The 13,361-nt window shown below is 34.5% G+C and overlaps 1 long non-coding RNA gene across 1 annotated transcript; it reads left to right on the forward strand.

The window, feature by feature from the left end:
* The first annotated feature begins 10,628 nt into the window (after nucleotides 1–10,628).
* On the forward strand, nucleotides 10,629–12,179 carry LOC149226981 (uncharacterized). The gene is made up of 3 exons (XR_016247081.1): nucleotides 10,629–10,744; nucleotides 11,016–11,158; nucleotides 11,518–12,179. It is a non-coding gene; the product is annotated as an uncharacterized LOC149226981 (long non-coding RNA).
* Nucleotides 12,180–13,361: the final 1,182 nt, after the last annotated feature.

The following is a 13,361-nucleotide window of genomic DNA, read 5'->3' on the forward strand; positions in this document are numbered from 1 at the left end:
AAAATGGAAATGAAGAGAAAGAATACGTTCTAGAAATATCATAAGGGTAAAGCTTAGAAAAAGAGGAGCTTCTATTCCAAATAAGAGATTGATTCACCAAGAGTTAGCAGAAAATCCTCATCTAAGGAGGAGCATGATGTGTGTCTCCTCATGGCACTCAATTCTAGAGATGAGTTAGAGTTTGAAGGATGAGTGGTGGACTATGAAGGAAAGGAGATCTCATCAGTGCATTGGATGAACTAAAAAAGTTCAAAGAGAAGAATAGGATAAAACAACAACTACTAAAAAGGAAGAAGGAATGTGTTCTTCTGCTAATGAATCCTTGAAGGCACAACTTGAATATGCTAAAAAATTCAAAGAAATTTTGATCTAGTAGTTGAAAAATAAAAAAAATAATATGGTTGAGTCAAAATTTGAGATTGAATCCCTCAAGTTGAAGTTATGTGAGATTCAAAAGCCAAATTCATATGAAGAAGACACTATCAATTTAAAAATGCAACTAGAGGAGGCTGAAAGAAAGGAGGAAGTACTCAATGGTCAACTAGGAGATTGGGAGAAAATTTGTCAAAAACTTCAAGCAGAATTTATCACCTTGAAATATGATCTAAATAAAGAAAAAAAACAGTCATATTTGAATCTAAAATTTGTCAAGGGATCAAAAGTCTTGAAGGATATTCTTAGTGCACAAAGATCTCCAGAGATCAAAATTGTTCTAAGGTTTGAGACCTCTCAACAATATACAAAAGATTAGTCAAGAACCAACTATCTAGATGCACTAAAAGGAAATGAATTCCAAGTGAATATTCCAATCAATAAGAAAAATATTAATTCAGTGCAATTAAAAGAAAATTGTCAAGGAAATACAAAAAACCAACAAGAGAAGAAGCAAAGACCCATCAAATCAACTCCTCCTCATTGGAAATATAATGTTTGGTATCCAAATTTGTTTTATGGATATTGTTTTTCATGTCATAATTTCGGGCAAAAATTCATCAATTATAGAATGAATTTGTTTTCCAGAAAAGATGTTGCTAGATCACGAGTTATTCTAAATTTTAAAAGATCGTCTTCTGGTAATAAAAATTCTTTCTCCCCTTTAATGGATGAAATCGATTGTTTCATATGTAATAATTTTGGTCATAAGGCAAGTGACTATAGATCTAGTTTTACTAATCTCCCCCAAGTAGTAGATTCAAGAGATACAACCTGAGCAAAAGGTGGTAAAAAAAGAAGCGGAAATATGACAAATCTAAAAAAATGTGGGATAACTTTGTCGGCTCATGATCAATATGAGCAGTGTCTTGTTAAAAATGGGTGTTGCAAGCACATGAAAAGTGATAAGAACAAGTTTTTATATCTAAAAGAGATCAAGAAAGGAAATGTTAGTTTTGGAAATGATGCTTCAACTCCAATCAAAGGAAAAGGAATTGAATGGTTAGATGATAATACCAAGGCTCAAATTGTTCTCTATGTGGATGGATTGAAGAACAATATTCTATGTGTAATTCAAATGAGTGACCATGGTATGATGTAAATTTTAGATCTAAATATTGTGAAATCAAAAGTTCTAAATCTGGGAAATTGGTAGGAAAAGAAATTAGAAATTAAAACAACGTGTATTTATTTGATGATTCCAAAACTAAATGTTGTATGAGCCTAAGTAAATGAATCATGGTTGTGGCATAAAAGAATGAGTCATGTGAATTTTGAAACCCTAGTCAAGATCAACAAAATGGAAGCAGTTAAAGGGTTGTCAAGATTGACTAAACCAAACAATATCATATGGAAATCATGCAAGGTTGTAAAGTAAGCAATGGTGAACTTCAAGACTAAAAAATATTTGACCTTTGGAACCTTGGAGCTATTGCATACTAAATTTGTGAGCCTACAAGAAAACAAAGTCCAAGAGGATAAAGGTACATCAACTTATTCATTGATGATTTCACAAGAGATACTTGGATCATGCTAATGAAAGAGAAATAAGAAGGCTTCAACAAGTTCAAAAAAATTAAATCTTAATTTGAGAATGAGATGGATTTGAAGATCAAGTGCATAAGGTTTGATAGAGGAGGTGAATATATGTCCTAGGAGTTTAGAAAAATTTTGTGAAGGGCATGACGTTAAGAGATAAAATTCAATTGCCAAAAAACTTATGCAAAATGTTGTGGTGGAGAGGAAGAAGAAGTTAATTCAAGATATGGAATGAGAAATGATGGATGAGGTTAATGCTGTGCTTACTTTTTGGGGAGAAGCAACTCAAGTAGTAGTTTACTTTGCAAACAAAATTCTACTCAGGAGAAACAATGACAAGATACCTTATCACCTATGGAGAGGGAGGCCTGCAAAAGTAGATCATCTCAAAGTTTTTGGTAACAAGTGCTATATAAAAAGGAATAATGAAAAGCTAAGAAAATTGACTCACAAGCTAATGAAGGTATTTTTATTGGTTATTCATTCAAAATCAAAGGATACAAGTGTTAGACTAAAAGCTCCAAGAAAATAGTGGAGTACATTTATGTCTTAATGATGAGATCTTACCAAAATTTGAAGAGAATAAAGATCCAATTGAAGAAAATTATGACTTCATAGAGTAGGAAGATCAAGAAGTGTGAGATGAGGAAGAGGAAGAGGAGGAAGAATAAAACACCCCCATAGCAAGCAAACCTCCTCCTAGTCACATACAAAAGAAGCATCTTGAGAGCAAAATCATTGGGGAATAAGGATTTTAGGCATATAAATATGAAGAAGATTAATGACCAATTCGAACCAAGCACAATTTTCGTTGTTGTCCCAAGTGGAGCCAAAGAATTTCAACAAGGCTAGTGAAGATAAAAATTGGATCAAGGAAATGAATGAGGAGGTGACCAAATAAAAAAGAACAACACTTGGGAGTTAGTACCAAGACCAAAATACAATAATATTATTGGAACCAAATGGGTCTACAAGGAAAATCTGATTGAAGAAGGCCAAGGGGTAAGAAACAAGGCAAGACTGGTATGCAAAGGGAATAGTCAAATAGAAGGTATTTATTTTGAAGAAATATTTCCATCGGTAGCTAGATTAGATGTTATTAGAATGTTATTGGCATTTGCATCTTATAAGAATATTAATTTTTATCAAATGGATATCAAGTCATCCTTCTTGAATGGTGAATTATAAGAGGAGGTATGCATAGAGCAAATACAAGGATTTCAGTAAACCAATGATGAAAATCAAGTCTGTAAGTTACGAAAGGCTCTCTATGGGTTGGAACAAGCTCCAAGAAATTGGTATGCAAAGTTGGAAAAGAGCCTGCAACAACAAGGTTTGAAGAGAGGATCAATGGACAACAATAGATACATTAAACTTGATAAAGAATATTTTATAATTGTTGTTATGTATGTGGATGACATCATTTTTGGAAGTGATTTGGAGGAAATGGGACAAACATTTGTTGAACACATGAAAAAAGAGTTTGAAATTTCCATTTTAGGCGAGTTGAAATTATTTCTTTGGTTTCGTTTTACACAAACAAACAAAGGTACATTTTCTCGATCCAAGTATTTAAGAGAAAAGTTGAAAAAAATTGGTGTGGAGGATTGAAAACTGGTTATCAAACCCATGTTGACTAGCTGTAAATTGAGCAATGATGATGAATCCCCTAACGTAAATTAGTCCAATTACAGATCAATGATTAGTAGCCTGTTGTATTTATAAGCTTATAAAATTGAAATTACTTGAATTGTAGGGTTGGTTGTAACATTTTTGTGTAATCCCAAAAAAAATCATGTAAATTGTCAAGGGGATCTTCAAATATCTCCAAGGAACAATTGATTATGGCTTGTGGTATCCAAAAGGTAAATATTTCATTTTTCTTACTTATGCTGACACAAATTGGGTTGGGAACATTGGTGACAAGAAAAAAACACCAAAAGCAACAATCTTTTTGGAAAGTTGTCTAGTTTCTTGGTCAAGTAAGAAGCGTAACTCCATTTCCTTATCTACTACTAAAAATGAGTATGTAGCATCAGCCACTTGTTGCACCCAAATCCATTGGATGAAACTGACTCTTCAATATATGTATATTGAATATGTTGATCCTATTCCTATAATGGTTTACGACACTAGTGTGATTAGCATTTCAAAAAATATTGTTCTCTGCTCCAAGTTAACAAAACACATCCCTATTTAATATCATTTTCTTGAGATCAAATTTCTAATCATGTTGTTAGATTGGAGTATGTTGCCAGTGATGAGAAAATTGTTGATATTTTCGCCAAGCATCCTCCAAGGGAGCTATTTGAGCATCTTAGGCAATAGCTAGGAGAGTTACATTTTCGAAGGCATTAAAATGTTTTAATGGAGTTGGTAGTTGGTTAAAGTTTGCCTCAATCAGTTGCACAAAGGTTGCTAAGTTGGCGATTGTTTCTTGGTCCTACATACGTCAACGCAACATATACTACTTTTGCTTCTTCCTTTTATCTGTTTAAAGGAGATTGGTTTTTACTTATGGATGGAGAGAGTACTCAACAAATCAGAGAGAGCATATGTGACAACACTTTAGGGGGAGTATGTTTATTTGTATCAGTGCTACATTGTTGGTATTGTTATTTCTCATTTCTATGTATTTCCCTTTGCCATTGATGTCAAAGGGGAAGAGAGTTAGGATATCATCCTTCAAATGCCAACTTTAGATGAAATGATCAATTTCATTTTAGGTTGGCTCAATAGGTTGCAATCAATGCCAAAGGGGGGTATCGTTGGCATTGTAGTGTTACCATTGATGTCAATGGGAAAAAATTGGTGTAATATGACTTGTGTGCAATTTTGTAAATTTTTATTATGCTTCATGACTATATTAAAAGCTGGTGTTGATGATATGAATTCGAGTTATTTTTCTGAGTGATGCTAAGATTTTGAAGTCTGTGTAAAAAAAAATACAAGCCTTGAGTGAGCATAACATGTACATAAATAAATATCCTTTAGTGAAAGCTTTTATACGAGCTTGAACATGAAAAGAAAAACCACAAGCATTTTCCCTGGTATTTTCCCATGGTATTTGTTCCACTAAGCCTATGCATGTTAGCCTTCATAAAAAATGCATGGTTGAGTTTGAAAGGTATGTCATTCAATGAATATTATGGTAGATCAAGTCAAGGGAAAAAATCAATGTACTAGACCAGATCAACAGTGTATGAACATGGGTGATTAGCTCTCCATTTCCTAATGTAATTATTGTTCAATCATTCCAGAAAATTATTTTTATAAGAGAAAGCTTTATGGGGTTTGATCATTTTGAGAGTGAGAGGTATTGTAATACATTGTGAGTAAATTGTGAGAGGAAATTTTTGCACAATGCTTGTAGCATCTTGTAGAAGGAGATCATAGTCATTTATATGGATTGCGTAGTGTGTTACGACCAATATCTTATGCAGGGTGCTAAGTTTTGGAGCGAAGGAAATGCTCATTATTTTCTGTATTTTGTTGAGGCATTTCCAAGAGGAAACATGAGGATCTTACCCAAGGTTTATAATTATTTGATATATGTTATTCCTTGTATCAACCTAGAGATAAAAATTGCATTTAATTTGGATATATTTTTCATAATTATAATTGTAAAGTTTGAGGCCTCAAGTAAGTGGGTGCTTGCTATATTATTGTAGGGGTGATGGCTCCTTGTTGGTAGGGGGAAATATAATATATATAGAGCAGTGGTTTCTCCTATCTAGTTGGGGCTAGCATATGAATGTAAAAAATAAGGTTGATTAATAATAAAAGAGAAGAAACAAAACAATGTGGTGGTTGTCTTCCCCTAAAGGGTTTCCACCTAAAATACTGGTGTTATCATGTGTTGATTTTTATTTAATTATTGTGTCTTTTGATCAATTGTTTTAAGCTTTGAAAAGTCATTGTTATAATGTTATTTAATATTGATTCACCCCACCCCCTCATTATTGCTTGATCCCAATAGAAGGCTCATAGATTTTAAGATTTTGCACATTCATTGTTTAAAAAATGTGCATGTATGGGGCTAGATTAAGTCTCTAGGTATCATCTCCCCCCTTTTCTAGTATCTCAAAATAGCCTTTATTTTCTTAGCAAGATCCTATAACCTCTCCTTATTCAACTATAAACATACCATGTCTCCCCCTCTAAATGCCCTTTCTATCTTATGTTGATCATCTATGGCCTTATATTTCTCTTGTGATTTATTTAGTGCCTCTTGTACTTGTAAATGGGTTTTGCTAATCTTCTCAACATTTTTGTTTTAATCTCAAAGCATTGCTAATGATATGCTCCCTCTATCTTCTTTGTTCTCCATATATTCCATGTTAATTTTTCAAATTTTTCTATGTTGTATCAATTATTTTAGCCGAATTCACTTCTTGATTTAACAATGCATCTAATTATTTGCAATGTAACCAATCATAAACTACAACTGAAGATAGAATAATATATGCAATGAAAAAGAAGACAAAAACACAACCATAGAGACAATAGATTAGTCGAAGACCAGGGAAAACCCCATAAGGGGGGAAACTGTTTCAAATCTTCTTCTTTATTAGATCGTCATTAAAAACATTCAGCAGAGTGTACATTGAGCCCAATACATACACTTGCAGTAGAGATTTACGAAACATAAGCAGACTACAAAACTATAAGGCAGTAGAGAGAAACCATTTATCCATTAGATTACTGAAGCAAACTGAAGGCAATTGTCAAACCCTAGATCAAAACCCTAGACACTCCTAGTAAGGTAGACTGTGATCGACTAAAACTTCCTAGATTCTCCCTTAGCTACTATGTGCGAGTGTTTGTGTCTGACCCAAATGCTTCCTGGAAGACTGCATGCATACTTCTGGGGAAAAACATACTCTGAATCACTCCAAACCCCTAGTCGCTCCCTTCCAACTATTGCGTGAACGACTGTGACTGCCCAAACACACCCTTGACCACTCTGTATGTTTGTTTAGGGACCAACACCATCTGATCTACTTCAGAAACCCTAGACACTCCCTTCAGGCTTCTGTGCGAGCATTTGAGACTTCCTAGATGCTCCCTTAGCCAATGTGTACATGCGTTTGGAGACAAAACTACCCGATCTACTTCAGAAACCTTGGACACTCCATTTAGGCTTCTGTGCCAGTGTCTGAGACTTCCTGGATGCTCTCTTATCCACTATGTACGTGCGTTTGGGTAAGAAAACGATCAATTACGTGTGTGCGACTGAGAAATGAAAACTCTAGATCCATGCGAGCTACACCCCTGTAATTTCAGGCCCTTGAGCGAACTTCCTTTGTCAAACCTGTGCTAACCAAGACAATAGAAGAGAGTAGAAGATGGCTTGATCAATATGTCCAAATGAGCTTGATGTCTCTTCTATTGATAGGTTTCCATGAGGTTCCACTTGATGTTGAGGATGACCTGTCTAATCATACATGTGCTTAGGGCTGACCTATTCCAATATACATGAGTAGATAAAATAATTCAAAAATCAACTTTTTCTTGTCCAAATAGGGTGATCTTCAAGTTGATTTTGGTCCTCTCAAAAAGAGGAATTTAATGTAATCATCATCTTGTTCATCTGAGCTGACTAAGGTGGAATTTGACCCTACTTGCAAAAACTAACACTACATCCAAAGGTGAAGGTAGAAAATATCTAAAACAAGTCTTAAATGGTGACTTAGTAGTTAAAGTGTGAAATACTCTATTGTAAGATTGTTGTATATAAGCTAGATTTTCATCCTAGTTATTTGCATGGATCTAATTATAACCCATAAAAAGATGTATACAATTCTTATTTACTACTCTTTTGCAATCTATCTATGGATGGAATGTTTTAGACCTCTTCATTTTTTTTTCCATCTTATCCCATAAACTATTCCAAAATTCACTAACAACTATGGAGTCGCTATCTAAAATGATGCTCTTTAGTATCCCAAAATGCACCCAAACCTAATCAAAGATTAATTTTTTTGCTTCTTTCCACCAGATGGTCTTCTTGTAAGGCATGCGAATGCACATCTTGTTGATCCTATCAACTACCTATCATGTCCCTTCATGGTGGTTACTAAATATCCCTTAAAATACATGGAAATCCTTTCTCAAGGATGAGTGGGTATAGGTAGGGAATGATATGTACCCGATTTCTTGTTACTAGAATTTCTGGTACAATAATGTATAATTCCTCTAATGAACATAAAAACATCCTCTTTTATCTTGGGCTACTACACATACCTCTAAAAAATTGGCAAGTGTTTTCCCAACACAAAAGCTCCCTCTAACATTGGAGATGTGATATAATATCCTTAGTTAGGCCACCAAATTGTAAATATTATTGTGCATATGATAACTAGGATGGTGAGATGAGTCCTATCGAGGTATGTGTACCTCTGTGTGCACAAACATTTTTTAAGGCCAATTTACTTGTGTAATTTGGTTAGAGAACCTATATTATTAGGTTGGGGAGCGAAGTTCCACTGAGTCTTATGCACCTATGCATGTATAATGTGTTAGTTCAATGGATCAAAGTACTTATTAGAATGCCAGAGTGTTTGTGTGATTGGGCGAGAGAGTTTGTGTAGTAAAAAGCCAATAATCAATGCACATATTATTTGTAGTGGATTAACAACTGAAAAGACTATGGGGGGCCAAGACTTCATGATAGAGAAAAATATAATGATATAGTATAATATTATAATATATCATTAAAAGATAGAGTAAGGGGCCACCATTATAAAAATGTGGTTCACCTAACTGGTTGGATATCTATTGGTAGGAGTAGGTGTCCCTAGGTAAGGGCATGGATGGTAGCTCGAGACCCCCTAGGGTAGTAGGAACTACTAGAACCATAGTTCTTTGGACATCCTTTCTAGTCGAGTTGGTCACCTTGGAGGTAGTGGGATAGCCCGAGGGACTACATGTCTAAAGAAGAGGGTGAACTACTTGGCTGTGGGGCTAATGGAGTATGTGAGGCTATTGGTTGGAGGCTATCGGGGTTATGTACCTTGGCCCTATTGTACAAGGTATGGGATATGTACCTAGTTTGAGAAGCCATTTCCAAAGTGGAGTCATGACCCCATCTCGAGGACGACCAGTTGTTGAGAGAGATGGAGCAACAAGGTCTATGGCTAAGTGGTGCATCCCAAGTCTGCGACCATATTTGTTGTACAAGGTATGGGATATGTACCTAGTTTGAGAAGCCATTTCCAAAGTGGAGTCATGACCCCATCTCGAGGACGACCAGTTGTTGAGAGAGTTGGAGCAACAAGGTCTATGGCTAAGTGGTGCATCCCAAGTCTGCGACCATATTTATTAGATAAGTATCTAAAACTACCCTGTTGTTTATGTTTTATGGATTTCCATGCACATGATCATATGTTCTATTCATGTTATACATATGACTTTGGTTATGTTTTGATGGTATCAATATATTTTAGAGTGACATCTCATTATCCATAGGGATGGGGTGTCATATCAAAACCCAACTACATAAGCAAAAGAAAAAAGTACACAGATAAAATTGTAAGAAGATAGCAATTTGTTTGAAGAAAGATTGAACAAAATAAAGAGTCATGGAATGTGATTCATGGGACATATACCGCAAATTTCTCAACCACCAACCATATTTTACTAAGCCCATGTAAAAGTGAGGTATTGCAGTGTAGGAGTTTGGAGGATACACATGGTGTGTTTGACAAAATTTATCAACGAAATATGGTTACTTGGGAAACAATGGTTCTAGGGTACACGCACGATGGGCATCTAGATGAGGCATCGTAATTGTTTGATTCCATGCTTGAACAAAATTGTGGTTTTGTGAAATGCAATGATTTGGGAATATGCCACGAATGACTTGTGAAAGGAAGCACATTGTTGTACGTTGAGAGATGGATTTGGTTTCTTAAAACAGGAGTTGGACAAATGCAATTCATATAATTCTTCGCTGCAGTTATGCAGTGAAACAAATGGGTCGTTATTGTATCACAAGTCCTTTTCAAAGCCCGCTACTGGCATCAATTGGCAGAGAAAATTCTTACAGCGAAAAGCATTGTAAAGAATGGCGACGATATTTTCATTTCATAATCCAAAAAAGGAATTACAATAGTTTTATTCGTGTTGGAAAATTAATCTCAACTATCCTATTAAATAAGCTGAGAGCAGTTATATTTGTGTACCATAAGTAAATCAAGCTAGTGGAGTTTTACCGCAGGTTGTGGATTTTGTTAGTAGGGTAAAGAACATGGACTAAATGAAGTTTTGAGTGGGAGTACAAATCAAATGGGAATTTAATGTATGACTGGTAAAAAATAAATTTTAATTTTTCAGTCTGACGGTGCACTCTCCTTGATTCAGGAATAGCTACATGAACTAAATGCCTTGTCCAAGCTAGAGAACTGACTCCGAAGAGTCTTGACAAATGATGATTGATACGGGATTTGGCATTTTTGAACCATGAAATACTTGGTCTCTATTTAAGTTGTAGATTGAGACATTCGGCATTTTTGAACCATGAAACACTTAGTCTCCATTTAAGTTGTAGAGGTAACCTACCTGCTATTTAAAAAAATTAATTTCCTGTAAAGTCATATTAAATCTGAATTTAAAATAAATCTATAGCTGAAATCCATTGTGAATTAATCTCTCTCGTAGAAAAGAGATCGCCCTGGCTCATCTTTCACGTAGAAAGGGAAGGGCTATAATTTGTATGACCACAAACAAACCCATAACGACGAAATCCATCCTCAGGAATTGAGATATCTGCGTAAGCAAGTGCGATTAAAAGAGGTTTTTCAAGTATTAAATGTTATGAAGTACTCATTAGACTCTGGTACTTGTATTTCTCTATTTAGGCATAGCGTAATTGCCAGCTTATGGTTATGGGTGAATTTCCTGACACAATAGCAGTCATAGCCTTTTTCAAGTCAAGTACTCGTGGATTTTATTCTTCGTTAATCTCCTCTTCTGTATATGTTTATATGTTTTCGCAAACATAAATTTGTCTATGTATTGGCATAATTTGTGGTTCACTCCAGGATGCCTACATCACTTGGGTTTCTGGCCATTATTGGGCTGGCTCTATATTATTCCCTTCTCCCCTGGAATGTGCACGATCCCATGGATGGTCAATTCTCAGCTTCAGTTCCAGGCCTGCATGGAGAAATTGCTGCAAGTGCATGTAAGTCATTTTTATTCTTATAAATTTTACTTTATATTTCGAAATATTTTCGAAATCTGTTACTTATACATCAATTTGCATCAACTTGTATATTTATAGTTAGTTTTTTTCTTCATTCTAGTCTTATCATTTTTAATGTTTTCTTAGTTTTTTTCTTCTATATGACTGGAATTTTTTTTGACAATTGCAGATTCATGAAATATCTAAATTTAATTATTTAAATTCTCTTATTTCAAAATATTCTCTTATTTCAAAATATTCTTGAAATTTGCAATCAAACTTCAGTGACTCACTAATCCACTGTGAGCTGTGTGAAGCTGACCCAAAATATACTAATAAAGGTGCATAATGGCTGCCAGGAGAGTGTCAGAAATGCCCATATCTCGAAGCTTCTGGAATAAAGCTGATCAGAAGAGTTCAATTGTTTAATTTCTCCTTTAATTGTCATGGTCAAATTTCAAGATATTTCCGGAATCTGCCATCAACCTAAATTCAGCTGTGGCAGATTAGTCTAGCCATGGTGGCCAGCAATGACGAGTCAATGGTTGTTAGCATGCAAATTATAGGTTTGATACTTTGTATACTGCGAGATAAAGTGTATCAGATTTGGTAGGAGCAATCCTTGCCAGCCGCCATGGAAAACCTCTGAATGTGACCTGTTTCCCGGTTTTATCTCATAATTGAAGTATGAAGGTCGTGTTCTTAAATTATTTTCTAATGCTATGAGACGTTTAACGTGATGTTTGATTTGCAAGTGGGTGATAAAAACAAGAACGTACCGGTCATTCCAACCTAGAATTAGCTGTCACTGCAATTACTTCTGCATGTAACAACAAGCTAGGTCCAGGCTGCTGATTAGTACAGTTCTTCGAAACTAGCGAGGAGTTATCCAAAATTATGGACAAATAAAGATTATTATTATTATAGTGGTGGTGACGGCTCATTGACCCAGCAGAATCTTTATTATTATTATGGTGGTGTGTCACATTTACCAAGAAATCTGCTAAACAGGAATCAAGCGTTACTACTTTGACCAGTTGGTCTTATGCAATCTGCTTTATTATGTTCATTATTAGGTTCATTTATAAAAATTTGAGTTTGTGACCGAAAGTAGTTGGAATCTTGGTAAAAAAAAATTAAAAACTTTTGTAGAGGCAATGTTTGAATCGTGTTTTTGATGGTGGAAATGGATTCAACACCATCACAAAGGTGGAGGACACCTAAAATTTTGAAGTTTAACAACTATAACTTGGATTTACAAAAATCATTGCTGGATTTTCTCTAAATATCACTGGAATTTCCACAACTTTCCTCGCAATTCCTCTAGCATAAAAATATGCAGTTGTCTATAAGACTTTTTGAAAGCCTTTCCTGCGGGTTTTTCCGGTCGAAATCCGGCAGGAATTTATTGGAATCGCAAGTTTGATAGCTAGTTTCTGCACAATGAAAGCGTCCCAGGGGTTTTTCAGGGTGCTGAATCCAAATATGCAGTTAAAAAACCATTTTAACTGCAACAAATCAAGATTTAACCTCAATTTCTTCCGCCGGATTCCGTCACTGGAATCTCCAAAAAGTCGCATAATAGGCAACTCCTAAAAATATGCTTTAATAGGAAGTTATTAATTATTAATTTCAGTAGTTGATTTTATTCAATTTGCTATATTATGTAATTTATAAAAATATGCTTAAATAAGGAAGGAGGGTTATTGTATACCGGATGGAGATGTTGTCATCTTAATTTTACATTAAAAAAAATATAAAAATATACATATGTGTCAGTTAATATATGTATATGCAAGAGATGTTGTGAGTAAGGTTAATTAAAAAATAATAATAATATTATTTTAAAAATCAATGTACATTATAAATAAAATACTTCAATTTTAGTTTTTGTCTTACATTAAACTTTATATAGTGAGATAATTTAATTAGTATAAGAGATATATGTAATTTCTTCATCGAGCCTAGATCTAATGGCTATAGTATGCTAGAAATGTTGTAAACATTGTAAAGGTGAAAATAAAATTAAAACAACAAAATAAAAAATAATCCTATAAAAATTAAATAATAAAAAAAATGACCCATGGTCTTGACCAATAGTTTTAAGAATCCATGGAATGACTCGAATTTGATTTATTTAAGAGGAAAATTAAACTAGCTTAAATCCATTTTAGTTTGATGTTATATTTAGATACATAATTAG

Source organism: Pinus tabuliformis, chromosome J (genome assembly GCF_031772625.1).
Source record: "Pinus tabuliformis cultivar Carrire ecotype Pingquan chromosome J, CPIR1, whole genome shotgun sequence".
Classification (NCBI taxonomy): domain Eukaryota; kingdom Viridiplantae; phylum Streptophyta; class Pinopsida; order Pinales; family Pinaceae; genus Pinus; species Pinus tabuliformis.